This window comes from Lissotriton vulgaris, chromosome 3_1, assembly GCF_964263255.1.
Source record: "Lissotriton vulgaris chromosome 3_1, aLisVul1.2, whole genome shotgun sequence".
NCBI lineage: Eukaryota > Metazoa > Chordata > Amphibia > Caudata > Salamandridae > Lissotriton > Lissotriton vulgaris.
Genome location: NC_141689.1, coordinates 771,600,153 through 771,614,066, shown reverse-complemented (window position 1 = coordinate 771,614,066; position 13,914 = coordinate 771,600,153). Strand labels below are relative to the sequence as shown.

The following is a 13,914-nucleotide window of genomic DNA, read 5'->3' as shown; positions in this document are numbered from 1 at the left end:
TCTCGTGGAAAGAGGGGTGAGCCGCACACATTAGGTGAAATGAAAATCTTTTATTTCAAATTGCAAAGCGCTGGCGGTATCCTGATGCATTTCAGTCTACATCGACCTTTCTCAAAGGAAGCCAGAAGCATCAAGGTGGCTGAAAGGCACACAGTTCCAATTGCTCATTACTGAATGTTTTCCCCCTGGTGGGCGTCACGGGTGGCTGAATGGAAATATTTGTATGTATATATATGTGTGTGTGTGCACTTTAGCACTGATTAGCAGTGGTAAGGAGCCCAGACTCCTAAACCAACAAAAACAGATCAGAAAAAGTAGGAGGAAGAAGGTAAAAAGTTTGGGGATAAACCTGCAAAAAGGTCAGGGTCAAACATAAGCACATCAAGCTTTCTTAGTTACTGGTCGGCCATATCTACTTAGGATATGTTAAAAACATTAGCTGTCATTGGTCCACCTTCCCAAAGCGTTGAGTTAGTGAGCCTCTTCATAAGGATGTTATGTCATCTTGCTTATTAGTGGCCAATATGAATTAGGTGCTAAAAAATCTCACTATTTTCATCATATACCAGATTAGACAACTGTTCACTGCCAGTACTTTTAGGGTGTATTGATCCTGGCTAACATCAATTAGAATATCTTTGAGGTAGCTTTGATTCATGAAAAATAATGAGTCAAAAAATGTGATTGTTTGCTGTCAGTGATGAAACAAAAAACCCAAAACAATAGAGCCCAAAATGCTTTGGTGCTAAAGACAAGAGAGGGCCACTTGGTGAACTGTCATGTCAGCTTGGACGCGAATCAATTATGGGCCAGTGTGTGGATGTGCCTCAGCAAGAATTGGTGAATTTAAAAAAATGTTACTTCATCTAAAAGATAAGACAGAAAAAATGCCTGAGTCAAGAAACATCGAAACAACTATTTATTAAGTTCTTAGATAAAGTAGATAAATAGCTGCAAACCATGTGGGAAAGTAATGCTAGATCTCAACTGGTTTTCCCTTTGAAAAATAGCTGCGACAACTATTAGCCTGAAGTGCGCGATAAAAAGTGCCCGTGGTTGGGAGTCCTTAAATTGAGATGCACTGTAACGGATAGTCTAAGGCTGGGTCATTTGTTCCTTGTACAACATTGCAGACACAAGGAGAATCAGTCACCACATTTTTCACGGTGATGAGATATGCACTTGTCAACATATTTTGTCACTGCAAAGTGGCTCTCGGCAACAGGATCATAAAGATCAATAAAAAAGTGTGGATTCTCAATATTTTACTTGCAACTGTGAAAAGGGCATTTGTCTTGTTGCGTTGCTCGCTTACTGCCATCCTAGTTCAGAAGGGCGCTGCTGGCGAAGCACAGTACCTTCTCTTTACCAGCCTCGGATGAATTCTAACAAAACCTCTGCACTCCCTCAATCTCCCCCATCCCATTAGCACCCTATTCTAATCCAAGGCTCTGCCAAATATAAATACACAGGTGTGAATATGAAAAAAAGATGTGAGAGATGCTCTTTCATGGAAAAATGAGATTGTGTCTATAAGGGTGTGCGTTTGTGCAGAATTCACAAACGTTCAGAGACACGGTCTCAATATAGCTTTAAAGTTGCTACTTTAATTTTTCAGTATGATGATTGTGTATTCCAAACCCAGACCTGTTTCATTTCACCTCATCAGGGCTGTTTCAAATATAAATAATAAAATGATAATTATACTCTAAAAATATACATTTATTCCGCTATTTGAACTGCTTTGTTATTTTCATACCTGTACAGCTATAGCTTTATTAATAATGTAGTTTATTTCCCTCTCCTCCCTCCTTAGATCCCTTTGTCTTCCTTTTCCTCTATTTCTTCTATTCAAAAGTTCATTATCTAATCTTACATTGCTAATACTGCATGAATTCTTATTTTCTCTCACCGTGATTTACATATAACATATTCTCGGTTTGCTCAGTTTAAACCTCGCAGTTTCTATTTGCAATGTTCTCTTATGTATCACACTATTTGCTCAATAAATATCTTTACCTTACCTTGCGTTCTGATTGGCTCATTGTTACTTGGTTCTCAACCCAGCTGACCCTGTTTGCGCACCTTGAACTAGCTCTTGAACCACTGAAAGATTATTGGCTTAAGAAGTGTGAACTGTTGTTCCAGCTTCCAATAAGTGAAGGGAAAGGGGTGATGTGGAGCAGAAGTGGCGCATAGTAACCCCAGAGAGCTCTTGGGCAGTCACTAAGATGCTGAAACATATCACTTCCCCAGAAAAATGACGTATTCAGCTATGACAATCAGAGGACAATGGCACAGGTTTTCTTTCAAAACATACTTTTCATGATTTTTATTAGGGAAATACGCAAACTATTAAATCGGAAGTATCCAAGAAGCATAGACAATATAAACAAACACCATATCAGACCTTAACATTTTTAATGATGAAGCAGATTAATTTAACAAAATAAGTAAAGGCTTGGAATGACAGAAATACACGAAAATGATTGATGCCAATTAATGATATGATAGAAAAAACAAGAAAAGAGGGGCCGGAAAAGCATAGGAGGACAGGTAAACATAAGCAAACTTAAAGTGAAATTACATTAATTTGCCTGTATCCTATAACTCTATTAACCTAAACTCTGCAATTCTACCAGTGTATACTGAACAGAGGTCTAGCCCGAACCCTACTAACAGCTGTAACTGCCACATACTAGTTTTACACACAGGTGTAGAAAAAAAACCTTTCGTAAACCATATAACTTAGGCCCTGCATAACAAATCGAAATGAAACATCCAACGTATGGTTGCTCTTGGAAAGCTCTACATAGATTAGAGAGTGGGGGATAAAGTTTATCATATGATCCCAAAATATGCATTTTCCATCGAAATTCAAATATTATTGATAGGTGAGATGATAAGACTCATTGCTTTAAGTCTGTGCACTACTAGTGCTAGCCCATCGCAATGCATGCAGAGTGCTGACACAGGCCCAACCTAAAGCTATGACCCCTCTGGGCATGGATTAATACTGCACCGAGAAAGCAATGTGGAGATGGAAACGCAGCCTAGGGGATGGCCGAAGACCATGGTTTGGGCCCCCTTAAGGCCAAGCCACTGGACAATGGGCCAAAAAATTGGGCAATTAATGAACAAATCCTGTGTTCTGCGTCCAGGATCCACTAGGCACAACTTAGTGCCAAGCACTGTGGCTCTTGAGGGAGCTTACTGGGAGATGAGCATGGCCTAAAACTGAAATTCTGTACCAAGTTACCAAGTGCTCGTTGGGCAATGTCAGAGTCCACACTCTGTATGGTCTTAGGCAGGGAAATGAGCACAGGACACCGCCACATGTCACACCCTGTGTCCAATGCCTGCTAGGCACAGCCAAAGGTCATGTAAATCCCACTTAGTTGGTAGTGGTTCAGAACATGCCTACTGTGTAGTAATTCTTCACTAAACATGTGCTAAGGGCAGGCTCTGTGGTCAGGGGACTAGTGACCAAAACCCATACCACCAGGGTGAGCTGCGCTTGGCATTTGGTGGTGCCCTGTAGATTCTGAACAGGGCTGCCATGTAGGCTCTAGACAGAATAGGGGCCACAGTCTTTCTGATACCAAATCTTGGGATTTGATCATGCCCTGCACACATTCCTACTGCCCACAGTACACAGAATGTATGGCCACTGGCAGCACTGCATACTGTCAAATGCTGCAGTCGTTCTGCTTTGGTGGAAAGAGTGCGAGCTTACACTTAATATGCAGCTTACACACAATGCCCACGGGACACAGACAAAGCCTGCATCACCAGGCTTACAGTGAAAGGATATGCATGTGTCTCTACTATCTGCCCACTATTGCTGTCCCAAGAACTCACAGGTTACAGCAGACTCTGGCTGTAGTCTTATGTGATACACTGTGACAAGTGCCCCTAGAATCCATTAGCCATGTCTCTGATCATGGTCCAGCATATTTTGACCTCAGTTTATGATGCTTTACAGTGACCTGCACCCAGTCCCTCCTGGACCACTAACTAATGTGTGTGGCCAATTAGAGCCTGGCACATTCCCACTGTCCAGCATTCTCAATCGACCAATATTCCTTCCAACCTTTTTCTGTTAGCTTCTTGCAAGTTGACACCCCTAACTAGTAAACAGTCATTAGTTATTTCTTTCTCTAACCTGCGAGGTACAGTAGCCAACTCACTGGACGCGCAGTTCCAATCAAATTATAACGGCGGTATTATCTGCCATTGTTAAAGTAGGGAGACCAACACAACATGTCCAATTACAGGGTAAAACAGTTACCTTGCAATTGTACATGTTGGTCACCCTAATATAACAATGGCTGATAATAGGGCTTTTGGGGATAGCAGACCGAAAGAAAGTCTAATCCCAGGGGGCATTGGGGGAATATAGGTGTGGTCCAGATAGCTGGGCTTGTTGAGCTAAATCTGGAAAAGGATGTAGCCCAAGGGTTATATAGCACGCCATTTCGGGCTGTCACCCACAATATTCTTGGTAGCTGTACAGGGTGGCAGCCCTTAGCACAGTGGTCATTTTTCTCTTTCCGCCAACCCCTTTTGTTATTGGTTGTGGAGAAGAGTAGGTTGGTTTTTTAGGTCACATCTGGGGCAGGCTAGTTGCAGCAGGTGCGTACGCGGTAGGAATGGTCTTGGTTGCCACTTTGAAACAGGTGCCAAAGTGGGATGGTTGCCCCACAAGTTTGCAGGCCTTTTCTTAAGGTTATTTTGATAACTATAGGCTAATTAGGCAGAAAGCGAGGGTCTCAACAAGCCCACGCCAGAAGTCCTGGGGCCTTATTTATGAAGGCCTTGCGCCACCGGTGCGTCACTTTTTCCCATGTTAAAAGTGACGCACCGGCGGCGCAAGGCCTTCATAAATAAGGCCCCTGGAGTTAAAAGGTCGCGTCATAGGAACATCAAGTTGAGCACAGGTTAATTAGTTCACTGCATAGCAGAAGGGGAAGATTAAAGAGATGCGATCAGAGAAATCCATTAGGTCAATATGTCAAAGTTTGAAGGGTATCCATACAGGGGGCAGGTTTAGGGGAGTGGGGAAAGGAATCTAGGTTATTGAATGCATAGTGAGGTTTTAATTCTGTAAGGCCTTAGGCTGAGGATGTTTATGGGATAAGCACCTGTTTCAATAAAGCGGCCTTAACCACACATGCAAGGAGTCCGTGATTCGTAATGTGGCCCATTTCACACAAAGACGTACAAATTGACTTGTGAGTGACTTTTCCTGACCTCTTTTTTAATTTAGAACATATTCTCTCCTTCTGGGATATATATGTCCTCCGCTTAAAGCCTGCTGGGTTATTCATGGCCATTCTGCCACTAGTATTAAACGTATACATGTCCATACATTTTTTTTTTAAGAAAAAAAGTTTTGCCCAGGTTCCTTAAGGGGCTATTAGCGATAAAATAAGTGTTTTCCTTTCGACTTACCGATTTAGCAGTTTGTACGGAGCCACCACCGACTATATTACATGTACATACATCCACAAGTGAAGGACCACAAATCACAAACCACAACTTTGACCACGCATCAAACTTAAGAAAAATCCAGTCTCTGCATGTAGTCGAATTTTTCCTCTTTGCCCTTTGTAGAGTAAACACCGCAGCAGCAGATTCGTAGCACCATGCAGCAGTAAGAATAAAAAAAAAGTCCCGCGACAGACTTTGATGGCTCAAAAAGAGAGTTGTCTCATGCCACGCTTGTGTGGTCTCCTCAGGGCCCGGAGCAGGCCGCATGAGAAGTGTAAGCGCACACCGAACCCTGGAAGCAGTCGGCCCTTCCAAGAGTCGCTCACATCTCTGCGGGCCCGAGCACTTCAAAGGGGCCTCGCTCTTTTCGCATAATATTTCCCTTGCTGACATGTATTTAGTATTGCGGCTGGATGACTCATAAAGATATCTCCACGGTGTCCCGGCGCAGTCGAGGCGGAGCGCGTGCCAGCGAACATTATTGTCAGCTTCGAAAATAAAAACAAAACGCTCGGCGCGGGCCCGATCCATCACGCGCCTCTTTGAAGAAAATTCCATTTAGATATTACAAATCATAACAGGCGCAATTCGAACCAGCTGACTTTTGGTGGGGAAGACGTCCATGCACAATAAAAATTAGCCCTGCTCTCGGGGGCCCAGCTTTTTCTATTTTCTTACACTCGGGACTCAGTCACTGCGGATGGATGCCAGCGCTTGAAAAACCATGTTTGTTCAGCCCCTTTCACGAAGATATCAAGTAATGAAGACCAGATCGGCGGGAGGGGAGCCACGCGTTGAACTGCCCCTCGGGGGAAGAAGAACTGTAAAACAAGTGCTTAACGAAATAATGACTTTCCCCTGATCACCTTTTCCGAGTTTTTCATCTCCTGGATTGAATAATTCCATCCTTTCCTCTCCTGACCTGACTGCTTACTGCCTTTAAAGAGAGGAACATATTTCAACACCCTCAGTTTGGGCGCCCCGCAGAGTTCAATGCACAGCCTCTCAGGTCACAGTGGTAGTGCGCCACAAGTGGACGTTTGACCCCACCATACTGTCCTCATGGTGCCTACATACAGGCTTCTGCCCAAGGGTGAGGAGTCCAACCAGGACAATTTCAAGAACGAAGTGAGGCCTGGAGACTTCCTGACGCAAGCATGAAGCACTGGGTTATCCCTACATAGGGACGTATCTTAGGCAGAGCTTTAAATGGGCTGGCACTGTCCGGTTCTGAGTACCTGCACTTTTTTATTTTGAGAAAGACAGTCCCTGCACTTCTCAAGAAAAACGTAATACTTTTAATTGGAGAGTACTGTCACTTCTCAGAAACAAGCAGGTACTCAGTTACAGAGAACCTGCTGTTCTATTTTTCCATTTCAAGCACTGATCTTAGGCAATAATGTTAGGGGCGTGTGAGTCTGAGATTTCTGAACAAGATACTTAGTGCACCCAGCTCAAAGGGCCAAAGACGATTCAGAAACCGGTCCCCGGTAGCTTGTTTCCTTCCCAGTATAAGAATTGGCTTGGTAGTTTGGTCTGCCCTGTTCCCATGATGCACTGGGCCAGGGTCAGACTAATTTGCATATAGCCAAGTTCTGAGCTGGGATGGTGCAGTGAGCTAAAAAACGGTGATGGATCAAGCCCGGATCTTTGGACTGGGTAAGAGTGGTCTGCTTAATTCAGACACTCTGTTCATCACCACCCCCTTTTCTGAATCATTTTTGTCCACCATAATCGTGGAAGGGTATACTCAGATGTGAGTCCCTAGCTCATTGCACCATCAGGATTCAAGCAAGCCGGACCGAAGACGGCTGAAATGCCAGAAACCGGTCCCCGGTAGCTTGTTTCCTTCCCAGTATAAGAATTGGCTTGGTAGTTTGGTCTGCCCTGTTCCCATGATGCACTGGGCCAGGGTCAGACTAATTTGCATATAGCCAAGTTCTGAGCTGGGATGGTGCAGTGAGCTAAAAAACGGTGATGGATCAAGCCCGGATCTTTGGACTGGGTAAGAGTGGTCTGCTTAATTCAGACACTCTGTTCATCACCACCCCCTTTTCTGAATCATTTTTGTCCACCATAAGCGTGGAAGGGTATACTCAGATGTGAGTCCCTAGCTCATTGCACCATCAGGATTCAAGCAAGCCGGGCCGAAGACGGCTGAAATGCCAGAAACCGGTCCCCGGTAGCTTGTTTCCTTCCCAGTATAAGAATTGGCTTGGTAGTTTGGTCTGCCCTGTTCCCATGATGCACTGGGCCAGGGTCAGACTAATTTGCATATAGCCAAGTTCTGAGCTGGGATGGTGCAGTGAGCTAAAAAAACGGTGATGGATCAAGCCCGGATCTTTGGACTGGGTAAGAGTGGTCTGCTTAATTCAGACACTCTGTTCATCACCACCCCCTTTTCTGAATCAAAGGGCCAAAGGGCAGGTTGGTACTGTTGAGTGGATAGTTAATGGGGATGCTTACGGTGCTTGAAGGGTATTCGTTTTGAGTAATTTGAAACCAGATTAAAAAAACAAGTCAACCGTAGGTATACCTGTGCTCCATTTAAGTAAGTCCACCAAACCTTGAAAATGAACTCTTCCCAAGATGTGTCTGTCCTGGTGCACTATCTGAGCTACAATCTTTCAAATCTGGTAAAGGAGATCTTCTCCTGTACTTCGGCTTGAGCTGCGCTACAACTCTATGCATGGAAAGTCACTCTTTTGAGGTTACCATGCTCCCCTGCTTCTTCTAAGGCGCTGTACTCCCGCACACTCCCAAACCTCTCATAAAAGCCCCCAATACTTTCTCTGAACCTCTTCATTATGCTAGGGTGAAAAGCACCTGTAAGACTCTTCTGCCCCACACCCTGCCCTCAATCTGAGCTGCAACACTCAAAGATGCAAATTCTAGGACCTTTGTTGCCCATTTTCAACTCACCTACCAATAAATCCCTCACCACAATTGTGGGGAGAAAGCAGAGTCTTCTCTGTGATCTTACCTGAGACACCTGCCCCTAGACTAGTAACTAAACCCAGATATAGCAGGTCAGTTGAGTGATGTGGCTTTTTGGATGGAAGCTATTGGTTAGAAACAAGACACGTCACTGTGGCTTTTTACTTTCCTGGAAGGAGTCAGTGTTTGCTCTGTTGTCAGGTCTCTGTAGATCAAAGCCTTTCCTCACAGCTAGGTTAGTGGTAGTTTTCACATGAAGTTTTGCCTTCATCTGCTTAGGGTAAAGGCATTGGTATTTACAGAAGATCATTTTGTGAACTACAGGAGACTCCAAAGAGCCTCACATAGTATCTGGATCACCGAATGGATCCAAGGGTGCGTTAGGATGCAACTACATTGCATACTTTCTGGAAAACGTATCTATAAGGGCAGGAGTAATTCTTATGTGGCCAAAAGAACTCACAATGGACCCCAACCAAAGAAACAATGTTTAAACAGCTTTCAGAATTTCAAGTGCTCTTACTGTAAAGTGATGGTTGAGGCATTCAAAAAATGGGCCCTTGTACTGCAAACCATTGGTACCTTTTATGGTAAGCCCTATGTGTAGTGTTACCAAAAGACTGAGCCCCACTGGACCATTTCAAAGATCTGTCTATACAGGTTAAATTTAAAACAGGAAGCCTCTCACAGAAAACATTGAAAGGGTATCCAACACTAAGGCATACCTTAATAATGTACATGATCCAATTCCAAGTCTTATGGGCTCCGCTCAACTGCCAATCACTCAACCAAAAGAAAAACAGTTGAATTCTACATTATACAGCAAAAATAGGTATTATTGATTTATTTGCTTGTTTAGGAATTGTATTATGTGCTAGGTGTTATCATTAAGTTACTTCAGAGTGCTGAATGTGAAGAAAATTGTCAGTGACAATATTCAGTCTGTGGCCTAGAATACGTCACCAGTAAACACCTATGGTCAGACACCAGAGTCTGGCTCCATGATCATCGACTCAATTAGAATGCCTGTAGCTGGAACCTACATTTGTTGATAGATCATCAAACCCAGCCCATCCACACATCTACTGCCACTGCACACAGTCCCTTCCCTTACTCTGCTGTCAGTAGCATACTTTCACTTTGGCAGAAAATGTACCTCCTTTATAGTATGGTAAAATAGTAGGCAACAACATGGTTTCATTAGTGGGCAGGACCCTTCATTATTGTGTACGGGGCACAGGGATGAAAAGGTGAAATAACTCAACTGAGCAGGGCTGCTGCACCAGTTCTCTTACAAGGGTCTGCTGAGAACAGACAATACTGTTTTCCCGCGTGCGAACGTTCCAACGGCCATGACGAGCTCAGCTCGTCATGAGTACAGCTCAACTGTACTCCATGACGAGCTGAGCTCGTCACCAGCATGGATGAGGTTAAACATTTGGCAGGCTCTGATCAATACAATTAGGGTTGGGTAGTTCATAGCAGGAGCCATGGTGACATTGCATGTGGTGATAAGGTAGTCCATGCGGTTATGGGCATTACTAGTGCCCCATTATGACTAGAAAAACAATTGTTTAATTTTTAAATTAATTTTGACAATGTTTAAATTGAAAATTAGCTTGTAATAAAAGTAACCCTAAGATGTTTGCCTCTAAACCATATCTGGTTGTTTACTGTGACCATCTGTCTTTGCATTAGTGCACATCCTGCTCCAATCTCGTGATACAGCTGTACTAGAATGTAAGCTCAGGTGCTGCCAGCCTCATACTACAGAGTGATCGCAAATGCATTTCTCTTTCTGGCAAACATTAGTGGACTTTCAGCTGCAGTGTTTCATTGTGCACTGTCACAGCACAGTACTTTTTATGTGGAATGTTTCAAGAAGTCTTATATGTTTTACAAACTATTTTCTTAGCAAGATGATGTTGTTTGAACTGATAATTTAGTTCAGCATGCTACGAATTGGATGCTGACATCTTTTTACAACCCTTTGTTACATGTGTGAATTCCCGGGGTCTACTCAGACTTTACATTTATTATAAAATGAGTATTGTTAAATTAGGTAATTACAACACCTGCTATTTAATCCCTCCCATGCTGGTGATGGAACCACTCCGTCACCAGCCTCGGTCCCGCTGTGCTGGTGACAGAGCGGTTCCGTCACGGCCCGCTCGGCGCGCCTGCGCGGCGCAGATTCCGCGCCTGCGCTGAGCGTTCCATTGAGCGGGCGGGGCCATGACAGAACCGCTCCGTCACAAGCACAGTGAGCCTGAGGCTCGTGACGGAGCGGTTCCGTGACGAGCATGAGAGAGCGGTGCGGCCCCGCCTCCCCCGTAGCACTACGACGGAATGGCCACCGCAGTAAAGGGGTTAACGTAGAGAGTGAGAGAGAATAGGAATCAAAAAGTGGGCATGAGGCGTGTGTGAGTGAAAAAAGCCTCAAAAAGAAGAAATCAAACATTAAATTAAGGGAGTGAAGGAGGGAGGGAGAGTGGGGGAAGCCAGCTCGGAAAACAAATGAAGGGAGAGAGGAAGGCAAGAAGAGGGCAAATCAAAATGGACACCAAACAGAGGGAGGGAAAGAGGATGGGTGGGGCAAGCCAACAAGACCAACAAACAGAGGGAGGAGGGATGGTAAGGGCAAGACAACACAGACAACAAACGAAAAGAGGGGGCTGGGGGTAAGTCAACACAGACAATTGAATCATATATGGCGGGGGCTCAAGCAGATGGACAAGGGAGGTGCACAGAAGAGGGAGAAGTACACAAAGAAGCCAACTAAAAAGACACACTATGGTAGAGTGCTTAACTTATAAGAAAAATGTAGTGCCTAAAAAAAGTAGCAGTGATCGGACACATGTAATGCATGCATGCTCCAGGTGAGCGCCAAACACACAAACAGGAAGAAAGCCTACACCAGCTGATCAATAATAAGCAAGCAAATGAGAGGTAAACATTAAACCAACCTATGGTAAACAATGGGTGGTCTCTAAGCCCATTAATAGAAAAAAGTTCTTGAGACACGGTGTATGTGCTGTCTAGGCTAGACCTAAAATGGAGAATTGGATTGAAACAAGTAAAGCGAGGTAAAGAATCAAAGAGGTATTTTTCTCCATATTACTAAGTTTAGGATAGATGTAGGATAATGTGTGTGCGAAGGGAAGGTGTAGGAATGACAACAGTGGAAATGAGAATTCCCTCAATTTGTAACTTTGTAGGTATTCACAAACTTTGAAAATTGTTTACTCCCAGTGTGTGCATCTAAGGTTAGTGCTAAGACACTGTTATCAGTGTGAAAATTGGTTGTCAAAGATACCTGAACATCCCATAGTTTATAAGAGAAGATTCTTGTCTAAAGGAAAATATTTTCCCCAAGGAAGAAAAGAAGAAAACATTTTATGGTGTATTTGCCCCTTTATATATTATTTATTTTTATTTTATCAATTTATAGGGCGCAACAGCTACCCAAGAAGGGTTTCCCGGCGCCTAGACACAGCTAGAAATAAGGACAGAAGGGAGGTAACTGTTTGAGGTGGTTATTGTTCGTACAGCCAGGTCTTTACAAGCTTTCTGAATCTACAGTGGTTTTCTTCCTTCCGGATGCCTGGGGGAAGCGTGTTCCACAGGGAGGGTCCAAGATAGGCAAAAGATCTGCCCCCTGATCTTGCACGTTTAAACCTTGGTATACAGAAGCAAGCTGCTGTCTGAGACCGGAGGTTTCTCTTTGGCGTGTAGAGGCAGGCAAGGGATTGGAGGTATTTTGGTGCTACTCCTGTTTTAATTTCGAACATGTAGTTCAGGGCCTTGAAGCGAACTCTACTCTCTATCCTGAGCCAATGAAGATCCCGACGGGATAATGCAGCTATAAACGTTAGGTTTTCAACTGGTGGGATAGCTGCCTAGTTATGGTTAGCCAGATGGTGTAATATTTAGGGCTTAACCCTGGATAGTGATGAGATGTTTTTTTATTGCCTCACATTTTAATGTTAGCACATATATATGGGAATATACTATTTTAGAGTTCAAGAAGCCTTGAGTCTGTGTGAATCATGCCCTTTAAAAACAATAAAGAGAGCGGGACACACACAAGAGGACACAAAAGAGACAAGCGTTGGCAATGCCAATCGATTTTGCTTGCTGTTTGCAGAGATTTCATGGCAGTATGTACCGTTGCTAGTCAAAGCTTGTCATTAATGTTATATAAAGTGGCTCTTGGACACCCTCTGATTTGATGCACAGGGTAAAGTACAGTTGTGCCACATTTGTTGATGTACAAAAGGGAAAATACATCAATTTGACAAACTGCACGGGTGAAATCTAGATAGCCATATCTGTGTTTTCCCCCTGGGGCAGTTTGCAAGACTAGGATTTGTAAGGCAAAACTTACCACTGTAAAAGGAGACCTTATTGTACCATAATGCACAGCTCCGTCGGAGAACAGCCCAGGCATAGCTGCAGGTGTCTCCTGATATTTGGCCCATTTGGCAGCTATGCACTAAGATAGACGAAATGGAAACACCTATACATTTTTTCTTTGTGATGTTGAAAATTTCGAATTTTTATTTTTGTTGCTTTAAATTGTTATCTAATGTTCAGTGTCACACATTCTTGACAAAAAGTGTGTGTTAAGTAACACATGTCATTTATTTTTATTTAGTGTGTCCCTGCCTTTTTTTGGTAGCTACTGTTTTTATTTTACTGATGGCATAAAGAGTTAGATGCAAGAAATTGTTGCCACAGGATGTGCAAAAGATAACAGAATTATATACTGACTCTTGCTACCAGCAGGCAAGCAAAGGTTGTCTGTGAACACTGCTTTTCTTTCTAACAGTGTCACAATTAATAACCATATTCAAGATGCATAACACTGTATTTTTTGCTCAGTCAATCACAAAATCAGAAATTCCAAATATTGGACTCAAACTCTTTATTCTGATTAGATCTGTAAATGAATTCCGTCTAGGACTGACTCGTTTGACATTTATGAAGCCAAACTTAAAAAAGCAGCGGTTTTATTCAAGTAAACATACATATTATTGTTGACACGCAACACTGGTAACTAAGTACTAGTACAATGAAAGGCCTATATCTCGAAAAGGTATGCATTGCAATTATAAGCTTGTAACATCTGCTGATTGTTGGTCACACATTACAGCTACAATAGGATCAAAGTAACGTTTCATCTCTTTGTGGTGGATGACAGTTTACTAGTTATAATTAAACAATGTCACATATATGTAAAACATTTATATACATGTCTCCAGCTAAAAGAGATTCATAAACGCCTATCTGAATGTTCAAATACTTTTTCAAAACTAATAATGCCCATAACGCAAAATACTCTACCCTGCTCCCCATAAAAAATGTAAATTTGGAAGGGTCAACCAGAATTTATATGCCTTAAACAGAACATTTGCAGGCAGGGATATTTGTTGAAGCAAATCTTAATGCCTCAGACAAATGAGGAGGATCTCGGTGACCAAA

General features: G+C 43.1%; 1 protein-coding gene across 1 annotated transcript in view; it reads right to left on the bottom strand.

Moving 5' to 3' along the window:
- PRDM6 (PR/SET domain 6) overlaps positions 1–13,914 on the bottom strand; it is a 310,054-nt gene that overhangs the window by 86,519 nt on the left and 209,621 nt on the right. The window lies entirely within an intron of this gene.